This window comes from Pinus tabuliformis, chromosome 8 (genome assembly GCF_031772625.1).
Source record: "Pinus tabuliformis cultivar Carrire ecotype Pingquan chromosome 8, CPIR1, whole genome shotgun sequence".
NCBI lineage: Eukaryota > Viridiplantae > Streptophyta > Pinopsida > Pinales > Pinaceae > Pinus > Pinus tabuliformis.
The window spans coordinates 636575572-636582404 of record NC_142294.1 but is presented as its reverse complement, the minus strand read 5'-3'; the positions used below and the strand labels follow the sequence as shown (position 1 = coordinate 636582404).

Genomic DNA, 6833 nt, shown 5'->3' with positions numbered 1-6833 from the left:
GCATCTTCCTCTTGACTGAGGGATTCACCATGACACTGTACTGAAAAGCACCTTCCTCTTTAACAGAGGGATTCACTAAGAACTTCACTTCCTCTCACGGAGGGGTTACTGCCAAACACTGCTTTAGATGCAGTTTCAAAAACAAACAATCATTGCACTGTTCTTTTATGCTGCTGCATATTCTTTGCTGCACTGTTGTGCCATCTTTTTTGCTGCGTCTACCCCACACTGCTGTGTCTACACTTGCTGTTGTGTTGCTGCACTTCAGTTACATTTCTTTGCAAACTCTGCATTGCTGTGCATTCTTCAAAGACATAATACTCTTGTCTTTTCTGGAACAATTACTCTGTTCCACCTTACAAATTTACACTGCTGTGTGTAAACATTTCTTACATTCACTGCTGTTGCATATGTTGCATTTCAATTCAATGAACAACACATTCATTACACATACATTTACTGCTGTAAAGAAAAAATTCTTTTACCTGTGCTGCTATCCATAACTTCTTGCTGCTGTACTTTCTTATTTGCTTTGCTGTGTACAAACACATTTCTTCATTCTCTCTTAGTTCTGGTTTCATTTTCTTCGCACTACTGTGCTTCTCCTTCTTGCCATCACACTGCTGCCTTTTCTTATGCATTGCTGTCCATATCCATAACCATAGACTCTGTCATCCCTGGGTTTTTATTTGCTGCTACGTTGCCTCTGCAATTTGCACTGTGGCTGCTTTCATCATACTGCTGTGTGCCCATACACTAACTCTTTACTCTCCATTACTTGCACATAGAGAGAAATCATCCTCACGCTGTTTTGCGCTGCATTCTCCACACAACAAAAAAAATTAACACGGGCTGCTGTCTTGCTTCACACAATCTTAGTCTTCATTCATTTTTTTTATTTTCATAATGCACTGCTGTGCAATTCCTTTCATTTTTCTGCTGCCATACACATTCTCATTCATCCCATGTGCATTAAAAATATACGCTGCCCCTGTTTTTCTTTAGGCATTTCTGTGCATGTTGCATTGCATACAAAAAAAATATTACATTTTTCACTGTTGTGTGAAAAATTTCATTGCATTCTCAGCCACTGGGCATTTATGCTCTGCTGCGTTTTGCCTTCTTCTCATTTTCTTCTCATTGCTTTGCATTTTCATTCCCAATACAAAACATTTCCTTCCGCTGTGTATTATACTCACTCTGCTGTGAGTATGTTCTATCACATTACATAGAAGGAAAACTACATTCCATTGCTATGCATTTCAATGCATGTACTCCATAAAAAAATTTCAAACTGTTGTTTTATGTTCTGTCTTCCCACTGCTGTGAGGGTCTTCTTGCTTTGCATACTTTTCTTCTCTGCTTCTATGGCAGATTTAACTTCATATCTTTCCCTTATGAAAAGGTCTTCATCAAAGAATGACTGTTAAGACAGTTCAGCAACAAAAAATTACAAGCTCCCCTTTAATGTATGCTTGTCTTCTTTTGGCAGACTCTTCTCAAAACAAATTTAGATCCACTGGGGAGTTCAAGGGGTTTTCAGATTGCCTTTCCTTCCTTCTCCATACTTGTGTAACTTTCTTCTTTTGTATGGGTCTAGCTTGTGTAAGAGCCCATGTCAAGTTACAATCTCGTGCCATATGCCCAATGTTATGACACTTGAAACATCCAACATTGTTCATGAATAACATTTCATGATTTCTTCTAAAATTGTTTCTTGGAGATTTTCGGAGACCACGACATTTATCTTTATGAAATGCTCTATAGTCTTTTGCCATATGACCAAAGTTTGAACAAGCATAACAATAACCAAAAAATGAACTTTGGTACCTGGGAGATGGAGGTTTCCTTGATGTACTTCTGAAGCCTTGCTGCCTTGAGATCCTTTGATGATCACCATTGCCTCTTGCATCTTTGACATCAGCTACATTTCTTCTTGGAGCTGGTTTTCTGCTTGGAGTAGGATTTCTTCTATTGCAACCTTCATTTTTCTCCTTGCCTTTGCTGGAACTAGGAGCTTCACAACTTCTTTCTGGCTTCTTCACATTTCCTTTGCTTAAAGCATCTTCATCCTTGTTTGAGGGTTCACCTACATACCCAAGTCCTGATTGATCAAATGGAGATCTGTGATAGCTGAGCATATCATCCAAGGCTTGAGAGCTTTTCATGATTTTGTTCATCCCTTCAACCTTTTTCTTAAGGAGGACAATCTCTTCTTCCAATCTTTCACACTCATTATTTTTCTTTGCAAGTTGTTCCTCAGTTTCTTCTTTGCTACAAGTAGCTTCAGCTGCTGCTACTTTAAGAGAGATGATGTCTGTCTTCATTTTGGAGATTTCTTCATCTTTTGCTTGACTGCTCTTCATTTTCTTTTCAGCTTCTTGTGCCTGCTTCCGGGCTTCTTTTAGTTCAGACTTAAGGGAGGAGACCTCTTCCTTGTACTGTCCAATCTCTTCTACAAGCTTGTTCACTCTCTTGTGCCTTTGTTCAAGTTGACTTGTCAAGGCATCTTCTTGCTTCTTTGCTTCATTCAGCTGATTTGTCATAGATATGACTTCTTCATGATGTTTCTTCTTGCATTGGTCAAGCTCCTTCTTAAGCTTGGTAAGCTCTTCATCCCTTTCTTTTACTTGAAGCTTGATGAGGTCAAGCTTTTCATTTTCAGCTTCTATGATGGGTTCTTCTTGACTCATTGTCATGGTCAGTGCTCCCTTTGCATGAAGGTCATGCAGTCTATCCCATATATCCTTTGCTGATATATATTTTCCTAGATTCTTCTTCACAGAATCAGGCAGTCCATCCAAGATAGTCTTTGCTGCTTGTGCATCATACTCCATGGATTCTTTATCCATCTTGCTGTCATCAATCACTGACTCCCAGACTTCAATCCCCTCAAACATTAGGAAAGCCCTCATCTTTATTTCCCATACATTAAAGTTTCCATCAAACTTTGGAAATTCAAATAGAATGTATTCTAATGGATTGCCTTCTAATTTAGTAGGGGAGGGAGACACATTTTTAGCAGGCTTGGAGGCTTTCTTCTTTGACCTCGCCATTCTTATCTAGGCTTTAAATACTTGACTGTTTTTTTAAATCACTGACTGTTTCTTCAATAGTAACACAAAAACTTTGAGAAATACCTGAATCCCTTTGGCTGAAACTTCACATTGCTGGAGAGATTTGACTGCAGCAACAACACCTTCCTTCAGCGTCTTTGAATCTTCAAAGAGCCTGGACTAGCTCTAATACCACTGTTGGATATTTTTGAATGGGAAAATACCAAAACCAAACAGAGCATTGCCTCTGTGGTGTTTGTTTGTCTGGTTTTGGTATTTTCCCATTCAAAAATATCCAACAGCAGTTACAGCTCTCATGTAGAATTCAGGTATAAGCAGAGCAGAATCTGTTTCTCAAAGCTCTACGTAGTGTTTGGTTATCATATATTTTACCCACATCATGAGAAGACCCAATTCGAGATCGGTGGTTATCAGAAAAGAAGAAAAGAAGGGATGATGCTCGTGTACAACTAGTGAATTTATGGAAAGAAATACAAGGGTTCCACAATTGGAGTGGAATATTGAATCCACTGCATCCACTTCTTCTCTCAAAAATCATCAGACATGGGTTGTTCGTGCGACCTTGTTATGAAGCCTTTGATATGGAGCCAGGGTCTAATTTTCATGGGTTCTCCAAATATGGTCGTAGGAGCCTACTCGGTGACCTGGGGATGGAGAGTTGCAGTTACCATGTTACAAAATACATCTACGCCACGCCAGGAATTAACATTCCTGGAAGGAATAAGTTGGAAGGACATCGATCTAACTGGATTGGCTACGTTGCAGTTGCAGAGGAGGAGAAGGAGATTAAGCGACTTGGATGTAGGGACATTGTGGTGGCGTTGAGAGGCACTACTACTTGCGCAGAGTGGTTGGCTGATCTCATGTATATCTTAACCCCAACCAATTTAAATCCATTAAGCCCTTATGACCATGCGAAGGTAGTGATGGGCTTATTGGGCGTCTACACTGCAGAGGATTCGATGTGCAAGTTCAACAACGAATGTGCTAGAGAGCAGTTATTGTCTGAAATTGGAGACTGGTACACAAATACAAGGAAGGGGAGGTGAGCATAACTCCGATGAGACACAGCATGGGAAGCGCACTGGCTAACTTATGTGCTTATGGCATCGCATATCTGGAATTGAACCATAGTAATCATTCTTATGGATCGAGGATACGTTGAGAGCATACCCATGTTTGTGGTTCGCCTATTGTTGCTCTTCGAGAGTGGATAGAATAGCGAGGGATAACAAAAAATTGCGTGCGATTTCCCGTTTTGAAAACACTTAAGATCTCAATTCATTTGAAAACAAATATTCCCGCCAATGCCAGTTTGAAATAAAAAACGAGGAGGTTTGAAATGGAAAAGGTGGAGGTGGCATTGAATGCATGTAGAACCTGCATTAACTACATAGTTGTGATGATCAGTCGCATCTATCCAAGCATCATCATCCATATGTGTGAGGTTCATCTCCTCAAAATAAAGAGCTTCTCCCATCAAACCAATGCTCAATGTGCCATGTCCAGGTCCATGAAGCAACCTCCGTCTCATCTGCGATATGCTACCCATCAAACCTATCAAACGGAAAATATACATTTGCCTCATCATCCATGTGTTCCCCATGGTCATAAACCAATCAGCCATCATGCATATAAAAGTGGTCAAATTTCATCAACTCAACCCGTACCCAAGTGCTACCACCAAGGCATCATCATCCCTGCAACTCCATCAACTCCAAAGTGTCTCGTCTCGATCACATCCATCAAGTCACTCCCTCTGAACACACCGCATAAATGTGCCCAAAAGTATGCATCCCATACTGCATCAAAGTCAAGTACACCACTCACCTCAGCTCCTCAATGAAACAGATACCCCAAGACCACTATAACATGAAGTCTCCAATGGCTGCAACCATCTCAAGTCATCATGAGCTCCCATGAATCATCTCCATCCAACATCTCGGCAAGCATACATGTCTCGATCTCAAGTGCGACTGCAAGATGCCTTTGCACTCCATGTGGTAGGAATACTCTCATAGTCCGCTCACAAATCCAACCAGTCCATGGCCTTGTTGTACAAAAGTGCACAACATTCATATTTGCTCATCTGTGAAATATCCCCATGTCACATCAGGAAGTCCATCCACACAACATCCTTCCTTGGCACTCCTCATTGGATGCCCATAAGTGACATCTCTATAAGTGCTCCTGCATAATTTTTATGCATAATGTCTATCATGCTCCATCTATCCAACTCGATGTCCATGACTCAAGCTGCCCATGTTGTCTATCTGAGTAGACTCATCAAAAGATCGGTCAGCTCATCCTAGTTTTCAATCACGTTTAGTTCCCTCGGTCACTCAAACCACATATATCGTCATACCATATCATGTCACAAGGTCCTTCCATCATCGCCACCTCCCCCACTAAAGGTCCACCAAGACTACCTCTTGGTTACAACCATGAATAAGTCCACCCAAGTATCATATGATCATAACTCTTGTGTGCCCTCTCTCCAGGGAAAATTTTAAGAACCCCCCCTAAATTTATAAATATAATAAATGGGCGAATCTCCATGGTATATAGGAAAAATGGAAGGCGATTTTATCAATAATATAATATTTATATATAATTTTTTGGCGAATCTCTCAACAGGCATGGCGAATATTTTACTCAATTATAAAATCTTGTAAGATCTTGGCGAGTCTTTCACTAAATAATAAAACTTTGTAAAGTCCTAGTGAATCTTAGCATAGGCTACATGCTGGTTTAATTCCCCCATTTAAATAGGCTACATTCCAGGTGAATACCATGGGTCAATACCATGTGCCATTTTTATTTTTATTAATTCTAATATTAGGGTTAATAATGGTTTTTTGCATGGTATTAATAACACTCTAGTCCATGGTATTTGTCCCATAGTATTTTGGCCATAGGTTTCACCTAAATATAACTCATTTTTTGAGTGTTCGTAAATATAAGGTGACTTATGGAGTAAATATAAAAAAATATTTTATTTGTTTACCATACCGCTCGTTTATTTATATTTTTATTAATTTACCATACCTCTTTTACAAATATGGTATTTGGCCCATAGGATTCACTTAAATAAAACCTCTTTCTTGAGCCTTCATAAATAGAACGAGGGTTATGGACTAAATATAAAAAGAGGTTTTATTTATTTACGATACGTCTAGTTTATTTATATTTTTATTTATTTACCATACCTTTTGAGTAAGTATAAAGAGACGTTTTATTTATTTAGCATACCTCCACTTATATTTTTATTTGTTTACACCCTTACATGTATATAAGGTGACTTATGGAGTAAATATAAAAAATGTTTTATTTATTTACCATACCTCTCATTTATTTATATTTTTATTCATTTACCATACCTCTTTTATAATATGGTATTTGGCCCATAGGATTCACTTAAATAAAACCTATTCTTGAAAATGGGCGAATGGAAGGTTGTAAGTCCTAATTTCAAGGGCTAAATTTACATTTTTTACCCTCTCCCTTAAAATAAGGTGGGCTATTTGAGGTGATTTGTAAAAATGTACTATGATACAAAATATTCGCCCACTAAAAATTTAAAACCCCTTAATTTCGCCAAAGGGCGAACATTCGCCCCTAAAATTATCCTTGCCTCTCTTCAATCTGTCCATGAGTCATGCCGGGCACTTAGCCAATTCTCCATATGGCTAAAGCATGACCCATCCTCCACAATGATCATCATATTCATCTCTTGTGACAGGCAATTGCACCTTC

At 39.0% G+C, this 6833-nt stretch overlaps 1 pseudogene; it reads left to right on the top strand.

Annotated features, from left to right (window-relative positions):
* Positions 1-3658: 3658 nt before the first annotated feature.
* Positions 3659-4126, top strand: LOC149237139 (galactolipase DONGLE, chloroplastic pseudogene; annotated as a pseudogene).
* The last annotated feature ends 2707 nt before the right edge of the window (positions 4127-6833 follow it).